Below are 20,725 nucleotides of genomic sequence, written 5' to 3' on the forward strand. Positions count from 1 at the left end.
GTTTCCTATAGACGTACAATTGGCATACTTTTTCTATCCAAAACATCTGTTAGCTTGGTAGCTACAGTGACATGGAGCTGTCTTTTTTGTTTGTTTGTTTGTTTCTCTCAAAAGACCCCTCAACTATCTATTATCTATGAGACTTAGGATTTCTTTAACACCCAGGTTTAATCTCCATTTCTTCACATTTCTGTACTAGCAGGTTGTTCTTGCCAAATTCTGACATGTCTATCTTCATTTTAGCAACAATCTCAAAGTAGCCAGAAACCTCAAGAGCGTTGGGAAAGTTGCTGGCCTTTAGCTTGGCTCCCGGTAGACATGTGCTGGAAAACCACCAAGTCAAGAGGATATGTGCCCTACCAGAATACACTGCTGCATATGTTATGCGCGGAACATGAATTGAAGTATTGGTTTGAACCAGGTATTGCTATGTGGTGAAATGTTCAGGGTTTATACTTGGAATTGTTCATGCTGATCACTTTCTAAAAGGTGTACCTGCATTATAATCCATGCAGAGGCTGGTTTGCAAAAGATCCAAGTGGATGTCAACCTAGATACTGCAAAAATTAGGACGAGAAGAGACCTGGTACCTGAAGACGAAGAACAAGTGAAAGGAGAAAAACAGGAGGTACATATAACCCATGGAGGAAGGCACATTTTAGAAGGTCTAAGTTAGCCAGGTTTGAAACAATAGATGTCATGGTTAATTATTTATTTGCTCAATTTCTACAGCTGCCCATTTCAGTCATACGTGAAAGGTTCCTTTTCTCTTGGGGTAAATGAATACTTGTATTTTGTCCAATTCCACCTGCCCTCTACTAATAACACAACAATTCCATGGTAGAATATTATAAGGAAGAAACTGTTAATTCCGAAGAAACTGTTAATTATTAAGAACAACTTAAAAGAAGCAATATTTTAACCTTCAACTGTGTTGTAGGGTAACATCAAAGATCAGAAGAGACCAGGCCAGGAAGGTCAGAAGAGACCAGGCCAGGAAGGTCAGAAGAGACCAGGCCAGGAAGGTCAGAAGAAGCCAGACCAAGATACCAAGCGCCCAGATCAGGACACCTCCTGTTCCTCTGACTCTGCTTCTGTGAAAAAAGGAAAAGACCAAAAGAAAGGTGGTACCAGCTGCAGCAGCTCCACCTCCAGCAAGGACAGCAGCAGTAAGGATACCAGTGAAAGCAGCAGCAGCAGCAGCAGGGAGAGCAGCAGCAGCCAGTCCCAAGAGAGTGGAACAAAGAGTTCCTCCCAGAGTCAGTCTAGTGAGAGTTCTTCCAGCAGCGAAAGCAGCAGCAGCAGCAGGGACAGCAGTGAAAGCAGCAGCAGCAGCAGGGACAGCAGTGATAGCAGCAGCAGGGACAGCAGTGACAGCAGTGATAGCAGCAGCAGCAGTGACAGTAGTAGCAGCAGCAGCAGTGAAAGCAGCAGCAGCAGGGACAGCAGTGATAGCAGCAGCAGCAGTGACAGCAGCAGTGACAGCAGCAGCAGCAGCAGTGAAAGCAGTAGTGACAGCAGCAGCAGCAGCGACAGCAGCAGTGACAGCAGCAGCAGCAGCAGTGACAGCAGCAGCAGCAGCAGTGACAGCAGCAGCAGCAGCAGTGACAGTAGCAGCAGCAGCAGCAGCAGTGACAGTAGCAGCAGCAGCAGTGACAGCAGTGACAGCAGTAGCAGCAGCAGCAGTAGTGACAGCAGCAGCAGCAGCAGTGACAGCAGCAGCAGCAGCAGTGACAGTAGCAGCAGTGACAGCAGCAGCAGCAGTGACAGTAGCAGCAGCAGTGACAGCAGTGACAGCAGTAGCAGCAGCAGCAGTAGTGACAGTAGCAGCAGCAGTGACAGAAGTAGCAGCAGCAGCAGCAGCAGCGACAGCAGCAGTGACAGAAGTAGCAGCAGCAGTGACAGCAGTGACAGCAGTAGCAGCAGCAGCAGTGACAGCAGCAGCAGCAGCAGCAGCAGTGACAGCAGCAGCAGCAGCAGCAGCAGTGACGACAACACCGTTGAGAGCAAAAGCAGTGAGAGCAGCAGTGAGAGCAGTGAGTGCGTTGACGATTCCAGTAAGGTAATTAGGATGTCATTTCTTTGAATATAGTTAATGGGGGCAAGAAGGCAGAACCGGCTTTATTGAAGCCAACGTATATAGCTTTATCTTTTCTGACTAATGTGAATTACATATTGGCCAAGAGCTATGAGAGTCCATCTGACTTGTGAAGGAACACCCCAGCCAACTTGCTTCTTAGTCCTAGGTTCTGATTCTTGGAATTTGAAAGCTAAACATTAGTTTACATGTGCATCAAGTGGAGCTCACCCACAGAGATTTCAACACAATGTTATAAGGCATGGCATTTAAAAAGAAATCTTGACATAAAATAGGAAGGTTGGTGTCCATCATATTAGCAGGCCATTATGAAACTTGGGTTGCCTATTGGGCTGACAATGGAGCATTGGCGTATGCAATTTTTATCAAAGAGTGCACTATATTTTATCATCTGAGTGCACTATATTCCACAAATGCAAAATGATAGAGAACAACTATGCATACTTAAAAGGTAACAAGTAGTGTTGAAGTAACAGCAAATGACGTGATTATGATTTCTCTTCATCTATCATCATGCTGACCTGTCATCTGCTTTCGGGTGGGGGGTATGAGAAATCAACATTGGGTGTTTAGTAATGTTGTGATCTGCAGTATTGGGTGTTTTGAATTAGCCCACAATGCAATTTCAGTAAGAGATAATAGTGCTTATAAATAAGTTCTTTGGGAAAGCTTATAGTGATGACTGTTGTTATATCACAGAATATTCATTTTAAAAATAGCATTTCTATCAAATATGGAAACTTTGAAAGCATCCCAAACTATTATTTTAGCCCTAAAAAAGCAGCATTAATGAGTCTAGCCACTTTGCTTTAATCAATCATTCAATAAGGTAGATCTGGATTTTGATCTTCAGAGAGGATCTTCAGGGACATGACTTTCAGAAATATAATTTCTATCCATATTGTTTTAAAAATAATACTTTATATACCAATTTGTGAACATTTTTCTGAGTGTTCTTTTTTATTATTTTTTCTAAGGGAGTGAAAAAAGAGATGTATGCATATTCTTTCCGATCTGTGAAGAAACAGAAGGTAAGATATGGGAGTACAGAAAATTTAAACAAAGCCAGAAAACTATTGATGGGATGTTAGTGGCAATGCAGTATTTCTTTTGGGGGTGGAGGAGAATAGTAGAAATATAATGTATTGAGATGAAGGTATCTGCTTCTTGAAATGTTTCCATTTTCTCCATCTATCAGTATAATATTTTTCACTATTTATTATTGAAAAGATGGATAATTTCATCATACAGTTTGCTCCCCACTTGTTTAAAGTATTGATTTATTATGATTTTCCTTTGTTAAAAAAAACATATACTCTATATAAATAAATCACCATACCCATTTTTTCAGCAGTGAAGTTTCTTTTCTAATCTGAGGCAGAAAAATGGTTTCCAGCCTGGCACCATTTGGAGTTATGGAGAATACAAATTCCATAATTCCGTGCCAGCATGACAAATTAGCTAGTCCTTCATAAATGTGTATTCTGCACCTTTTTGGATGGCATTAGGTTAGGGAAGGCTGTTCTAACTGCGAGATTTTCTTCCACTGCTCTGCAGCTGCTCTAGAGAACATACTCTGTTCATGACGCTGCGTAATCTGAAATTTGCTTTAATACTTTTAATTTTTGCAGTCAGGAAAACAGTCTGATGAGCCTTCCCAGTCTGACTCTCAATTGGACTACAAAAGAAAAGGAGACATCAGCGGTGAACAAAACATAAAAGACTCTACGGTCAGTATTCAAAATACCTTTCCATTGGGAAACATTAATCCTGGAGAAAAAAAAAGCTATCTGGCTTAAGCATGCGAAACAGAGAAGGCAATAATGAGATTTAAGTGGTTTATATTTTATTTTTACCATTGTATATTTATCCATTATTTTAGACTTAGTATGCTACTTGGTTTTAATAGAGACCTGGTGGTGCAGTAGTTAGAATGCAGTTTTGCAGGCTAACTCACTGCTTATTCCAGGAGTTTGATCCTAAATGGCTCAAGGTTGACTCAACCTTCCTTCCTTCTGAGGTTGGTAAAATGAGGAGCCAGACTATTGGGGGCAATAGGCTAACTCTGTAGACCACTTAGAGAAGGCTGTAAAGCACTGCAAAGTGGTATATAAGTCTAAGTGCTATTGGTATTGCTAATCCAACTGAAGTTTCATGTAAACAGTGAAACTAGTTAAGATCCTAGTATTGGTAATATATACAGGCAATAAATCAATAGAAAAGCAAGTAGCACAGGATCAACTTTAAAGAGATAGACCCTCCCAAAGCCTAACAAGCAAACCTCATTATTCTTTGAAAGCAAGGATGGCAACCTATAATCCTACAATTGTTGGACTACAGCTTGTTTGTCAGGCTGATCTAGTCTAATAGTGTCTGGAGTTTAAGAACATCTGGCTATATTAATCAGTTCAGTAGTTGAGAAACTTTCAGGTGGTTATTTAGCTCTCAGAAGTTACCTAGATGCCAGAATGTAAGCTAAGCATCAACCAATGACCCTCTTTAATAACACATTTGAGAGTTAGTGGTAATTATGTTAGTCACTTTAAAACAATGCACTTGTTAAACCCAGATCAGCAATTAAATGAATTTCTTTCTTTTGATTTTTTTCCGCTCTAAAGATTAAGCCATACGCCACTGTTACTTTCCGCTACCGATATCTTAATAAGAGAGAAGCTGGACATGATCTTGTAGTGTTCAAAGGTACCTCTGCAGTTAAAGTGACAGTGAAAGACATCACACGGCCGGCTAGTCCAGTGGTATGCTTCACTCTTTATGAGGTCACTCCTCATAAAACAACGGTGAGCCTTTTCAAAATGTACTTGGTTCCATATGAGCATTAAATCCAAATATCAGCGATAGATGTTAAGCAAAATCATATCTGATATCTTTCTTTCCTTCTTAGTTAACTCTAAGAGCTGGTCAGGATTGCAGAGACTACAGCTTTTTATTCGATGTAGAGACCGGTTTGCTTGCTGGAAAGCCAGCTCTTCAGGCAACGTTTAAATACCCCAAGGCTCCTAAGCAAATGCTTTATTATTTAAATGAGTAAGTAAATGTTTCTGATGATCTAATGCTATATGTCACAGCAGCTGAGGTGTGTGTGTGTATGTGTGTGTGTGTGTGCTTAAATGAGCTTTCCACAACAAAGAGGTGGCTTTGTTTTAATCTAAACTGTGTTTCAAGCTAGTTCTGGTATCAAAGTTTGGGCAATATTAGAAATTAATCTATGAAAAAAAATGCATTTACCTCATTTTTCAAGAATAGTCTTCAAAAAATGACTAGTTATTTTTTTCACCCTGGTAAGGTCAACAATTGTATTCGATGGAGGCAGATCAGAATTATGCGGTATACTCCTCCTCTATGAGCATTACTCGTGCATTCATTTCTATTAACTGAAAGAGCTAACTTTATTACACATGATCAACATGAATGAACGAATTGGTTCCTCAACCAAGTGCACCTTCTCAAAGATAGCTATCTTTAAATAACTTGACTGGTTAAGGAAGGAAAGAGTATTGGCCATTTTAATTGCTGTTTTCAAACTATCTATATAACCTTTTGTCGGATGAATCCAGATTCCCTATAAATGCATTTCCATTGCCACTCCATCATCCATGCAGGCAACATAAAATAAATGTCAAAGCTAAATGCCAATCAGGCTCATACCTTGGCTAAATCAGTCTTTAAATATTATCCACCTGCTTTAGAGACTAAATATGATATATTGTAGACTATGAAGATTGTTCTAAGGGTTTGTTTTCTTAGATACAGAACATCCTTCCTATATCACTTAAATTACGTTCCATTAAACCGGGCTTTTCTTTCTTTGTCAAGATTGATTGCACTGATCCCTGGGATTGCCACCCTAGCAGACTTCACTCACAAACTGCAAAAGAACGCTCCTCAAGAAATTTCAATGATTATGGCTCTAAAACATCCAGACGAATGTGCAATGATCATGAAATTGCCAGAAGTGAGTTACACATTTTTTTTAGACAACTGTTTTTTGTTTAAACACCCATCAGTTGTACATTTACTTGTTCATTCTGATCAGCTTTGGTGGGGTTCTCAAAACAGCTGCTTGATAGCCGTGTACAAACAGGGAGGGACACAGGCGAAGGTTATTGCCATTTTGAAGGTTTGGTCTTAGCTTGCCACATATGCTCTTCCTATGTATACAGCAAGGCCAGTTAAGATCTGGTTGTCCAATCAGTCAAGACAAAGCAGTAATCCAATGTGAGAAGGACATTGATTAGGACTAGTCTATTGTCGAACTGTATCTACAAACTAAATAAAAACAGAATCTTTGGGCCTCTTTGAAAATGCACTAACTAAAGGTATCAGCTCTACTTATTTTTTTGTTTTCATATTTCTTTCCAGGATCTCCTCTACAATGACAACTGCAGACTTCCATATTCAGTGCCAATGGCTCCCAAAGGCCAAACTTCAAAAATTGCTGATATTCCAAAATTGCTTCTCGCTAGTCTGAATGGTCAGCAGTTTTACTATGTACTAATAACTTCTGGACAAACTTGTGGTCCTTTCAATGGTGTTGAATATCAGTTCCCATAATTCCCTGCCAAATGATCAGTAATCAGAGCTGATGAGATTTAATACCATCTGAAGGTTCATAGGTTTCCTTCCTTTCCCCTACTTCAGCTGTTTAAAAATATATGATATTATAAAATTAATCTGATTTATTTAAATTCATTCGAATATGTAGAGAAAGCCATAGCAATTTAGGATTTAATTTTTATTCTTATCCCAAATAAAGTGTATATGTATAATATGTATAAAAGAGTATTCCCCAAAATATTTCATAACTAATGTGGAGGAATCACTTTAAATCTTATTTCACAGACAATTTAAAACCCAGTCAGTCTAAAAATTCATCACTGACTCCAATGTGACCCGTAAGAATGCAAAGAAAATATTACAATGAACTGAAAATAGATCTCCTTTTAAAAATATCTACAGATTGCTACATTAGATTTCTGTGATCACAAATATATAGTTATTTTCTAAAGTTCTAAAATACGATTTATTAGCTGCTTCTCTAAATAGTCAAAATATCAGAAGCTTCTTTCTTCTCACTGCATTCTTACTTGCTGTTATCAGGTGTTTGTAAAGTAAACGAAAAAAGAATTATAAGTTTCAACAATGAAATCATTACAAAAGGATTGCCTGACGACTGTTTCATAAATGTATTGGGAGATTGTACTTGTAACAAGAAGCTGATAGTGCTGATGAAATACGAGACTGCACACAATAATAGTATTCTAATTGAAATCCATGCCCAAAACCTGTAAGTAATTTCTGATGCACTTTTAATAATCTAGGCTGAACTCAGGATGTGAAAAAGCATAATTTCTAAAATGATCAGAAAAGAACTATTCTATTATAAATTTTGTAAGTTTTTTTAAAACTTAATTTTATTCAGTATTTGAGCAAATGAAATATAACTAAGTCAAAGCAATCAACCAAACTGTCAGATTTTTCTCTTGGCTTATGAATGTCCAGACTCCATCTTTGAGGGATATGGATATTTCAGGATTGGGAAAAATAAATAAATAAATGTCAAGTTTGGGTTTGGTAGGAGGATATTCTGTGCTTTGCTTATACAGTAGATGAAAATTCTGTTACCTCCAAGCAAGCAGCATTTTTCAGCTAGCAATTAGGCTTTTAGATACTGAGATTCCAATTATAACTGGCTATTTTAAATGGTATGTCTCTTTATGCCTGATAAAATAAACTTGCATTAGAGAATAAGATAATGCTCAATGTTAATTAACTCACTATTGTAAACATATTGACCAACAACTCATGAATTTTGAATTCAGCAGACAAACTCTCTTTTACATTTTCTGTTTCTCTAAGTATATTTATCATGAAGATGCGTGACGCCGAGCTCATTCTAGAAGTAAATGGCACTAGGTTACAGGATGGAGTTCTCCCTCGTTCAATGAAACGTATGTAAAGAAAATAATCTTAATAATGAGTTAATGTAACAATTGAAGAGTTTGTAAAAAAAAATTCAAAGAAACTAAGTTCATTGCAAAGAAATAGAAAATAATGATACAGCATAAATAGAGATGAACTGAATTTACAAACAAATATTGAAAGATTTTGGATGTAGAAGTAGTCCTTCAATTATGCATTCCACATATAGAAATGTTTATATTTCTTGACTCTGAAATATATTAGAATAAACCAACGGGGGTAGTTTGATGATCAGGAGTGCTCAGATGGGAATAGGAGAAGAAACAAAGTATTCCCCAGGCAAATTTTATTTGAGGGAGATTCCACCTACTATCTCTCTTGGTGGAATCATCAACGTAAACGTAACTTTCATTTCACTGTTAAAACTTACAGATTTGCCTATTCAATTCAAGAAAACAGCAGCTGAAGTGGAGTTGAAACTGCCCTCCTCTGGATTAGAAGCCGTGAGATACACTGGACATTCTGCCAGGGTATTTTTATTTTTACATATTACTGTTATTATTACAGAATATTTAAAGTTGTACAATGTTAAATGATAAAGCAAATACAGGAAGGATTCTTGCTCCTTTAGAGATTAACTATGTAAGTTCTTGATGTGCTTAGGAGAACAGCACTTGAATCACATAAGAGTTTGAGATAAATTGGTCTGAGGAATCCTGTTTAAAATGGGGGGGGGTGAGCAAAAACAATTTGAAGTACGTGCTGTTTTGCTGTTTCATAATGTATTTATGTTGTTTCATTTCTTTTCATGCTTGTAAACAAAAATTTATTTTTTTTCTCTTTTTGTGAAGTTTGAAGTTAATTCCTTGATAGAAAATTCATGTGGTCTCTGTGGATGGTTTGGTTCAGAAGCAAAAAAATTCCGGAGACCAAGTGGCCACAAAGCTACAGATGAAGTGAGCTTTGTTCAGTCCTGGGTGGTCCCTGATAGATGTGGTGGAGGTAAGCAGAATCTGACGGCTTGCTTTAATAGTTACCAACAATCTGCTCCAGATTTTTCCTTGCTCTGCTCAGCACTTTGACATCACTCTAAGCAACTGGACTGAGCCATCACTTTAATTTCCTATCATGGCTCAGAAAAGAGTAGCCTGTGGCTGCTAGTAATTAGTATTGCCTCCAAGTTGATTATTGTATACCTGTAGAATATATTGTTTGCAATCAATTAATTCAAATCACATACCTTCAAAGCTAGTAAGCATGAGCATGATGCTTTCATAAATGCTACTTGGGGAAATGAAGTGTAGAGCTCCTGGTTTCCTTTTGAAGAAATCTATCTTGTTCTCTTGTAGACTGTAAACTGAGACACACAACGGTGAGACATGAGAATCCAATCTTAATGGGACAAGAAAATCCACAGTGTGCTACCAATCTTCCTGTCACACGTTGTGCTGAAGGCTGCTCAGCCACTAGTACTACCAAAACCTTAGCTAGCTTCCATTGTGTGCCAACTGGTAAGTTCATGTAATGTTTACTTATTTTGGATATTCTTATAACATGTAACGTAAATCTTAAATATGGGGCAGGCACATTAGATTATTCACTTGAGAGGTGTTTTCTGGGAATTTTCTGCAATCTCTTGGTTTTCAAATACCTTGTTTTTAGAGGGGAGCACCAAAGAGCTTGAGTTTATTGGGTCGTTCAAAATACTATAAACATTTTGTTTGCTCAATGGTGGATTTTCCTCTTCCCACTCTTGCTTCTATGTGGAGAAGAAAGAGCCTTAAAAAGTGTCCTGAACTGTACAAAAGCAGTAAAACTTTAAAAGAACCTTAATATTTTTAAATATTTTGTCTTAATAATTGATTTAAAGTGGGCTTGACTGTTACCTATTTTCTGTTATCATTAAATACATATAGAGATACCTACACTGAAAAATTAACTGCAGCCCAGTCTTAACACATAATTAAGTATTTAGAAATATCTCATATTTACTATGAACAGGCTTGAAGCCTGAATAGAGGAAATACTCTGGTGTTCTAACTGAGCTCATTATCTTGGAATAAAGGACTGGGTCAAATTAGATTTGACAATGTGCTTGCATAAATTCAGTCAATGTGCGTATTTGAGGAAGCTGAGTTATCCTCTGGAATATGGAAAGTGAGATTGGGGGGGGAAAATCCCCTTTCCCTGCTGCAGTACCTTTCTTAACTTTTCCAACACAACAGTGGCTTGAGATTAGTTATTTTGGGAATAACTATTCCCAAAGTTATTCTGGGTAGGCCTTGATGGCGCTGAGGGAGTTTTCTTTGGCTTTGCAGAAAAACATCCTTCGCCTTGCACCATGTTGTTTCTTTTAATGATTTGATTCTTTTCCCTCTTCCTGCAGGATCAACCTTGCCTACTGACCTGACCGTGCTGGCTGAAAAGTCTCAAGATATGTTAGACTTAGTTGAATCGCACACATCTTGCTTTTGTGAACAAGAAATATGTGCTGCATGAGCCTTCAACTGAGTAGACTCAGTGTATGTTCTCTTGTTTGCTGTGGGAGCTGATATATCAATTCTAGGCTACTACAAAGTTGTTAATTAAATTATTTTAAGAACCCTACTGTACCCTCTTAAAGAATCCAATTCTTTCTAAAGTAAATCTAAGCCTTATTCCAATATAACAAAGTCAACTCTAAATGAAGCAGATAATTTTCTAATAAACACTTGCATTCCAAAAGAAAAAAAAATGACGTGGTGGCTTCTTTATTTCATAAGCGAAGTTGAATGAAAGATTGTGTTTGGCAGAGCAAAAATGACTGGGCATTCTGATAACAGGAAGTGCTTTTTTAAAATTACATGTTACTATTAGAATTTTTCATTAGAATTTCTATTTTAAATAAATATTTTCCTACTCCGTGAAAAATGTCGATTTCTCACATCATTGAGAAATGCTATATGGTAAACTTCTCACAAGCTATATATGTAACAGAGAAAGAATAATATTCAGATTTATGGGGTTAAATTATTTGGAGTAAGATCAGCAGGCTGATCTTATAATTACAAAGATCTGCTAATGCCCATAAATGCTACATAATACAAGTTAATAGATTTTGTTAACTCATCCACATACCCTTGCTAATCCAAAAGAAAATATTTGTTGATTTAATACCCTCTTCCCAAATACCAAAATGTCTTTATTTTGTTTTAAAATCACAGATTGAAAAATCAAGCCATGAGATTGATAAAGTAATATAGTAATATATGCAGCCTATCTAGAATCAGTAATGTGTATGTGTGCATGTGTGATTATGTTTTCATATACAAATCTGACCATTCAAGAGCCCATATTTGAGCAGAGATGACAATGGCAGTTTCAGAGTAGGGCACAATTTTAATGGAGTAGAAAATAAGCCAGTGACTATTTATTTAATGCACTGTAATGAGGACCATATTCTCCACTCTGACCTGGCTCCATAATCTAGTGAGATTGTTACTCTAATCTAGAAGTATTCTTCTATATTTTGTAGACAATGGTATGTGGAATGGAAGCAAAATAGCCATTTTTAGGTAGAATATTTCTCAGTAGTGCTTATCAGTACCCATAATAAAATGGATGTCACCTAGAGGGACAACAATTGCCTCTAATAGTTCAGCAGGATGGAGTGAGTTTGCAGATAACAGAATAATAGAGTTGGAAGAGAATATGTAGGTCATCTAGTCCTGTCCCCCCGCCCCCAAGCAGGAGACCCTACCCCATTTCTGACAGATGGCAGCCCAGTCTCTTCTTGAAAGCTTCATGTCTCGCTTGGTATTTCACAATGCAACCAAAGATAAACGCACAATATAAAAGAGATAACCAGATAGGGAGCACACCCAAACCATCCCAAAAGACACATTCCAAACACCTCTAGCATCTCCAATAAGGGGCTCCATCCACCCTGAATAACAGAAGATATATTGACAGAGACTCATGTTGCTTCATCATCCTACCTAAAAGACCACTACTTCTACAGATTGGTCTATTGTTGGAAATAAGGAATCCACATAATAATTAAACCATTGTGGTATAAATTGAATGGATGTCTGAGCATGAGCAAACTGTCTGGTCTCATAACCCAAACCAAATTGATCATAGTAGGCAGAGCTATATGATCAAAATAAAAGAAATATGCCCACAGGAGTTTAAAGGGGCCATTGGGATCCAAGTAGATCATAGATCTAACCATGTCTTTGCTAATCACTTCACTCATCACCGTCATCATATTTTAATAACCCCATAATTCCTTGCAGGGTGGAGTCCGGGCAACTGAATTGAGCTAGCAGAGTGTTTAATGGCTGGATGCCCTTCCTGTCGCCAATGTGGAGTTTTGTTCAGCAGATATATGCCCAGAGAGAGAGACATATCTGCCTCTACCTAGGATTGAACTCACAGCCTCCTGATTGTGAGATGAGAGCTCCACTTCTAGGCCAACGCACCACTCCTTTGCCAACCACCTCACTGAAGTGACATAGATAGTATTGGGAAAAGACAATTCCTTTTTAACAGCAGACCAAGTACCCTACCTCTATATCAGGCTGCGAATGACTTAGAAGTGATGAGATCTCTCTTCAAAAAGTCAACAAGTTATCTTCACTCCCTGGTTAGAAGGACATAAAAATTAACCCAATACCTTAAAGTTGAATGAGCAGGTTTGCATTTGATTGATTGTGTATAAGTATAAATAAATCTTTATCACAGTCAAAGACCAGCAATACACATTAGTTTTACAATATGTTAAAAAGTACTGACATTAAGATATAATTAAAAAGTATTGACATTAAAAGTGGAAAATAACATACATGTTCTCAGATTGTTCGGGTCACTCCCTGGTTTACCTGAGTGCAACGCCGTTAAGTATAGGAGTAAATACAATGGTCCAAAGATTGTTAGAGACATGTCCACATAATTGGTACAAGATGACAACTATACTTCTGTTGCCAATTTTTTTCTTTGGACATTGCAGCAGCACAGAACTTTGCCACTGCATACGTGGTAACCGGGTTAGTGTCCTGGAGGAGAAAGCCTAGATAAAAATTGTCTGCCCTCCCTGGCAATCTCTCTAATAAGGGGAGAATATGTGCAGACCTACAAGCTCTGTATAGCTCGCAGTGTAATAGAACATGTGAATTATCTTCCACTTCTCCTTCACCACACATATATACAAACACGTTCTGCTATAGGTGCTCTCTTATACCTGCCCTGGAGGAGTGCTGAAGGGAGAATGTTAAATCTGGCTCTGAAGAAAGCTATTCTTTGTTTTGGGAAGATCAGGTCATTTAGATATCTTGCCGATTCCCACACTCCCTGTTTGATTCTGTCCCTACTGTGGAGAGGCAACCTATTTAGTTCTTCTTGGAACTCCGTGTCCTTCATTCTATTAATTACTACTTGCTTTGCTTGGTCAAAGCCTAGGGACATTAAGAATACCGGTGAGAGCCCATAAGAGCCCAGCTTGTGATCAATTGCCTGTTTCCAGGGGGAGGGGTCAGTCAACACTAGTGGGGACAGTCCCTCTGGAAAGAAATGCATTTTAAGCCAATGAATGATCATCATCTTCCAGGCTCTTACCTGAATTTGAGGCATGCCTGTCTCAATTCTTAACTGGGCATTTGGAGTTCCATTGGATGCAGCTAAGATGGCTCGCAGGAATTTGGTTTGTATGGTTTCTAGCAAGACTTTCTTTGTTTGTGCCCCATATAGAATTTGTGCCAATGTTTTGGCCTCAAAAGGTTTTAAGGCAGCAGGTACTAACTGACCTCCACCTGTATAAAAGAAATGTTTAATTGCATTTGAGGACCTATTAGCTACTTGCAATGTATGATCCAGGTGTGCCTTCCATGTCCCTTGCGAGTGGAAAACCACCCCAAGGTATCTAAATGTTCTAACCTGTTCCAAACTATGTCCTTCTATTTTCCAGGAGTATTGGCTTGGTCTCTTAGCAAAAACTAATTTTTTTGATTCATCAAAGTTAAGAACCAGCTTGCTTTGCCTGCAATAGCCGAGTGTTGCCCTAATTGCTCTCGTCAGTCCTACAGGGGTTTGTGAAATGATAGCGGCATCATCAGCATATAAGAGAATTGGCACTTTGCGTTGTGCTAGGTTAGGAGGATGGAACTCAGGGTTCTGTAAGAGATCAATCAGGGGATTAATATAGAAGTTAAAGAGGGAGGGGGACAGGATGCAACCCTATTGTAGCCCTTTTTGTACCCTTACTGGGCCGGTTAAACTCCCTTGGGGATTGCACCTCACTTTCAAGGTGGAATTGGCATACAATTTTTGTATGAGGAAGAGATGGCGTTTATCGACAGTGGTGCATTTTAATTTCTCCCAGAGAATGATCCTGGATATTGAATCAAAGGCCTGCTTAAAATCAAGGAAGGCCACAAAAAGAGAGGATTTTTTTTAATATGCGCATTTTTGTACTAAATGGTGGAGTACCAAGATATGATCCACCATAGATCCTCCTTCTCTAAAACCGGTTTGTTTGTCTTTGATTATCCCCCCTGAAATTAGCCAGTCTTGAAGTTTATAATTTAGGTGTTTGGCATACAGTTTACTAATAATGCTTAGAAGACTAATGGGTCTATAATTGCCTGGGTCATTTCTACTACCTTTTTTATAAATTGGTATGATAATTGCTACTCCCCAATCTCTAGGCATATGGCCTGTTTTATCTACAAATGTAAACAGTGACGCTAAAAGTGGAGTCCACCAACTGGCGTTCTTTTTGATTATTTCTGGCAGGACATTATCAGCCCTGGGTGCCTTATTAGCCTTTAGGGCTCCGATCAACCGGGATATCTCTACTAGTGTAACAGGGGGGCAGTAAGGAGTTTGGTCCAAACTAGCTTGGCTCTCCTTGGTTACATAGTCAGGATCTGTATAAAGCTCCCTAAAATACTCTTCCCAGGCATGAATTGGAACCTGATTTGTTGGGGGTAGGGGAGGTTTTCCCAATCCCCTGGTGATGTACCCAAAAAGGGATGTATTTTTTGTCCTGACTGCCGTAATTAGTCTATGCCAACACTCCTTCAGAGCCGCACTTTTCTTTTCTTTTAGAAGATTCTTATATTGTGCTTTTAGCTGCTTTAAGTAGTAAGTGTGATCCTCAAAGGGGGCACTTTTAGTTTTCTTGTATTCCATATTATATATCCTTTTTAGTTGCACGCAATCTCTATCGAACCATTTTTTGTTCTTTGAAACCGGCCTTTTGGAGTGAGCTAGTGATCTGTTACTGAGAACCGAATTCAAATTTAAAATTAAGGATTCAACCCCCTCTAGGTAAGATCCTCCACACTTAATTCTTAGTAGAGATGTACGTAGCTCTATGGTTTCAGGGGCTAACATCCATTTGGTAACTTCCTTAGCGTTTTTCTCGTTCCATTTAATTTTTACCTGGGTATTTTGAGTCTCTAACCTGGGTAGGTAGGCTGTGCCTGCCCTTAGAAATTTCTGGTGCAATGTGAGAGTAAGGAGTATTGTATTATGATCGCTTTCCAGTCGCGAGTCTACCTCCATCTTCTGTAAGAACTTCAGGAGGTCATATGACAGCGATGGCGAACCTTTTTTGGCTCGCGTGCCATAAGTGGGGGGAGCGCAGGGGGGTAGTGTGTGGGCGTGCCGCACCCATAATGCAATGTGCGACCCCCCCAGTGCGCATGCACGCACTACATGCATGACCCCCCATTTTTTTCATGCTTTTTTTGCCCTCCCCAGGCTCCAGAGGCTTTATAGGAGCCTGGGGAGGGTGAAAACAGCCTCCCCCACCCCCCGGAAGCCCTTTGGAGGCTTGAGGTACCTCCAGGACGCTTCCCTGAAGCCTCCGGAGCAGTCAAAACGACCCTCCGAGCAAACCGGAAGTCCGTTCCCGAACTTCCGGTTTGCCCTTAGGGCCGTTTTTTTGCGCTCCGGAGGCTTCAGGGAAGCTCATGAAGCCTCCAGAGGGCCTCCAGGGGGGAGGCTCTTTTCACCCTCCCAAGGCTCCTATAAAGGCTCTGGTGCCTGGGGAGGGCGAAAAATGGCTTTAAAAAAGGGTGAACTCAGCCTGCCAGCGCGCGTGCACGCTGGTCAGCTGACAGGGCAGTGCCTCGCGTGCCCTGACAAATGGCTCCGCGTGTCACTTGTGGCCTGCGTGCCATAGGTTCGCCATCACTGTCATATGATATTATCCAGTAATCAACTGTGGATTTTCTTCCTGCTCCCTGATAAGTATATTCTGTTGGAAAGTCGCCCCATGGGGATCCGTTAAGGATACAAAGATCCAAACGTTCAGTCATTTGTCTTACACACAAACCTGCCTGGTTAGCTTTAGGGTCTTTAAATTGTCTGTAATGCAAAGATTCTTCTGTTACATTTTAATCATAGTGAATATTAAAATGATTAAATAATGCTTGATAATTTGGTCCCATTCTAGCATTTAAGTCCCCCCCTTTAATTATTGCAGCTTTGGGGAATTTGGCTGAACGGCCAAGAGTAAAATCTTCTATGCTGTCCCAAATCTTGTTAATCACATTATTCTTATTAAGTGGAGGAATATAGATATTAAAAAGCAAAATCTCCACCTGTTTAAATAAGAGTAATGTAGTTACAACCCATGGCTGGAAAGGTGGCAGTGGTACACATTTAAATTGCAAGGAAGTATTAACTAATGTCACAATACCCCTTTTAGCTCCCCCCCCACCTTAATAATACAATAATACAATAGTAGAGTTGGAAGGGACCTTGGAGGTCTTCTAGTCCAACCCCCTGCCTAAGCAGGAAACCCTATACCGTTTCAGACAAATAGCTATCCAACATCTTCTTAAAGACTTCCAGTGTTGGGGCATTCACAACTTCTGGAGGCAAGCTGTTCCACTGATTAATTGTTCTCACTGTCAGGAAATTTCTCCTCAGTTCTAAGTTGCTTCTCTCCTTGATTAGTTTCCACCCATTGCTTCTTGTTCTACCCTCAGGTGCTTTGGAGAATAGTTTGACTCCCTCTTCTTTGTGGCAACCTCTGAGATATTGGAACAATGCTATCATGTCTCCCCTAGTCCTTCTTTCTCTTAAGCTAAACATACCCAGTTCCTGCAACCGTTCTTCATATGTTTTAGTCTCCAGTCCCCTAATCATCTTTGTTGCTCTTCTCTGCACTCTGTCCTTGCTTGGGACAGCTGGGATTGAGTTAACCCAATAGCCATCTAACTGAATCTCTGTGGAGGCCCAGGTTTCCTGCAAGAAGAGGATGTCAAATTGTGATATATAGTCAAATATCTTTTGATGGAACAGACCAACCTGCTATATTCCAGGTTATAAGGGAAAGTGGGTCATCTTTTGCAGCTCATCAGGAAACTTGATTTATACAAAGGGAAGTTGTCTGGTTGTTACCATGGATTGAGGTGTCATTGCACACCGAATTGGCCTTCTTTAAAAATAGGGAGGACCCGTCTAGGTCATGTGTAGACTCTTGAGGAACTTGTTCAGGGTAAGAGGTTTTAGCACCAGCTAACAGAGCTTGCCATTCCGATGCCTCTTCTCTGGGTGTAGGACAAGGTGTTATTAGGTCGTCTTTCATTCTTTGAGATAGTGGCTCTGATGTGGGTCGACTCTCAGTTTCTTGGTTTGTTGCTGAAGGTGTCATGGGATATTTACAAGGGAATGAAAACATCTCCATCTCTACTGGGATCTCTAATACTCCCTTTGGGTCTTGGCTTCTATTTTCCATGATCTTATATTCATGTAATCCCTTATCCTCTGGAGGAGAAGTGAGAGGCTCAATTATTGGGGAAACCAGATCTATAAGCGGCTCTGCTGTGTCCATTGGGACCAATAAGGATTTCTTTACATTTTCTAACTTGTATAATATATTGTCTTGTTCTTTCCTTGGGAGAGCGCCAAAAGCGTTAATGAGACCAGCTTCTGTGCTGTTAAGTATCTCTCCGCCGGGCAGGGGTCTGATTGTGTGAAAAACAACAACAATCCTGAAGAGTGGCAATGAAGGAGGATTTATGAAACTATCAGGTTACTTTTTTTTCTTCAAGCTTCTATGAAATGATGGCAACATCAGCCAAAGCCCAAGAACTGGGATAAGAGCATGGCAAGAATTTCTGACAATGGGAAAACAGACCTTTACTGCTGCCAATAGGAAGAGCAATTTACAATGCTCCCCAACTAAATCAGTTATAAATAATTTCAAATATCAAACCCAGATGGTAGCATGTGAACATGACAATCTAGAGTTGATGGTAGAGAAGGCAAGGAGACAGTTAGGTGAGTAACCTTAGCAGCAATGAGAATCAAGACAGCCGGTGAGGAATTTTTCAACCTCTGCTGCTGTTACCAACGGAGCTGGAGTGCTGCCTCTTGGCTTTGCAGAGGTCATTTCCTGAGAGGAAGAACAATGGAAGGATCTACATTTGACAGGCAGATCTAGATCCGATGAACCTCACCTGCATGTGTTCAAGCTCACTACTTTATTATATTTGGCTTACTATACAGGGATATTGTTGGAAGAAATGTCCACTGGAAACATGGAGGCTGCTTGGAAAGATGATTTTAATGGTAGACCACATGGCTTGAGGTCCTGGGGAAAAGGGGGGGAACACATGCTTCAAGATGTTGGGTGAAGAAGAAAAAAGGGCTGAGATTCTGAAAGTCCATGGTTTTATGCCCTCTCTCTGGCCTTTGACCTTGAGCTTGTATTCAGATTGGTTGTCAGACTCCCATGGGGCCATGCAGGGGCAACTCTGTAGGCTGTGCTTTGAGTCCAAGTTTGGTTGCCTTGCAGGCTGATGTAATTTTCCCAGGTGCCTTGCGGTGAGTCTCTGTAGCAGGCTAATCCTACCTTTGTTATGTAGAGTAGACTAACTCAGCCTTTACTGGCTCATTGACAAAAGGGGAGAGGCAGGAAGCTGTAGAGAACTACTTTGTCTTTAAAAACATGTTTCTCCCTTTTCACATCCAGGGAAATATAATATTCTGCCTTTTTAATATTTCCTAGGATATTTCATTCTTCTAGGAAAGGGGTGGGTTTTAACTTCCTACCATATTATACAGTTCTGAATCTTTTGCAATTGTGCAAGGACTCAAGGCCACCTCCTGCAATGATTCAACTCTTAAAGCCACATCTGAGGCTCATGTCTGGTCAACAAATCTCTTGGATAGGTCTGGGTCCTGGAGAAGGGGCTGTTTGGTAAAGAACTGTTTTAGCAAAGAATTGTTGGTGATGCAGTGATTAGAATGCAGTATTCCAGGCAAACTCTACCTATGGAATTGGATCCTGATGTGGCTCAAGGATGACATAGTCTTCCATCTTTCCAAGGTCAGTAAAATGAGGACTCTTTGTTGGGGGCAATATGCTGACATTGTAAACTGCCCAGAGAGTGCTGTAAAGTATTGTGGGGTAGTATATATGTTAAAGTGCTATTGCTACTTAACTTTTCAAATGAAGATTGTTCTCTTTCTGTTCAAGCAAATTTCTCTTTCTGTTTCAGCAATTGAACTTGATACTTAACTTTATGTGCAAAGGTAGGAATGAATTACCTACAAAAATTAGCAAAGCCGAGTAAACGCTGAACCTCTTTTGCATCATAGGGGATTGCCAGGAGTGTACGGTACTGCGTGCACCTTCTGGGAATCCACCTGGATCCCACCTATGGAAATGTGATAACCCAAAAAGCCAACTGCTTCAGGTCAAATGCACCTTTCTCCAGCTTAGCAAATAGGCGATTTTTCTATGGTCTGCGCAACACATCTCATACATGGTGTTTTATATACTTTCTCATTCTCTGAGCAAATCAGGATATCCCCCAGACAAATCACTACAAATATGTCAATTGCATCAGGAAAAAATTGGTTCATAAATTTAGAAAGCACTGTTCCACAACTAAAGTACCAGCACCATATTGAAGCACTATGTCATGCCAAAATGATCTGTGATCCGGTGAAGGAATGGATCTAATTGTAGTTGCACTGGTACTTAATATAGTGAAACTTCATTTTAGCATACCTCAATATATCAAATTCTGCATATAACAGATGCAAAAATCAAAAGTTGACCAAATGATATAAATGACTTGGATAATGATGTCATTGTACAAATGACAGAAATCACAATGACATGCTACCTTATTTAACAGTTACTTGCGAATACGTTTCTTAAAATAAGATTTCACTGCCTCAGTACGACTGCAAGAATTCCAACTGGCCACTCTCTTTCCCCTTTGTGAATCCAAATATCGCGGGAAAATCATGTAACACAAATGAAAGGTTTTGGGAAGATTATAAAATGTGGATTTTGCATTTAATATCTTCTGCACCCACCCCAAGCCGATTGAAATGAACAGATGCATTGATTACGGAATCCAGTTCCCTTGCATTCATCACGACAAAACTTCTGACAAGGTAGGGGCAAATTATTTTAAAATGAAAAAAAAAAAAAGAATTTAGAGGTTGTTTTCCCACCAGGGGTGTATGCATGCATATGTGTTAAATACAGAGAGCACGGCTAGCTTAAAAGAAGCAAAATTTGTGACTTCCTCAAGAGGATTCTTCTTTTAAAAAAAAAACACCATAGGGAAGTATCTATTTCCTTGTCCCCCCCCCCCCCCAAATATACTGGATGAAAGACAGCATCAGCACTAACCATGATGACTGACGCCTCGATCGACGCTAGGGGGCGCT

General features: G+C 39.6%; 1 long non-coding RNA gene across 2 annotated transcripts; it reads right to left on the minus strand.

The window, feature by feature from the left end:
• Window positions 1–549: 549 nt before the first annotated feature.
• On the minus strand, window positions 550–20,450 carry LOC309388896. Of its 2 annotated transcripts, none has more exons than XR_014174862.1 (3): window positions 20,366–20,450; window positions 12,589–12,662; window positions 550–590 (listed from the first exon to the last, which is right to left on the minus strand). It is a non-coding gene; the product is annotated as an uncharacterized lncRNA (long non-coding RNA). The 2 variants fall into 2 exon arrangements; XR_014174863.1 differs by lacking the exon at window positions 550–590 and adding an exon at window positions 8,601–9,234.
• Window positions 20,451–20,725: the final 275 nt, after the last annotated feature.

Source organism: Natrix helvetica (genome assembly GCF_964273705.1).
Source record: "Natrix helvetica genome assembly, chromosome: 3".
In the NCBI taxonomy this organism is placed as follows: domain Eukaryota; kingdom Metazoa; phylum Chordata; class Lepidosauria; order Squamata; family Natricidae; genus Natrix; species Natrix helvetica.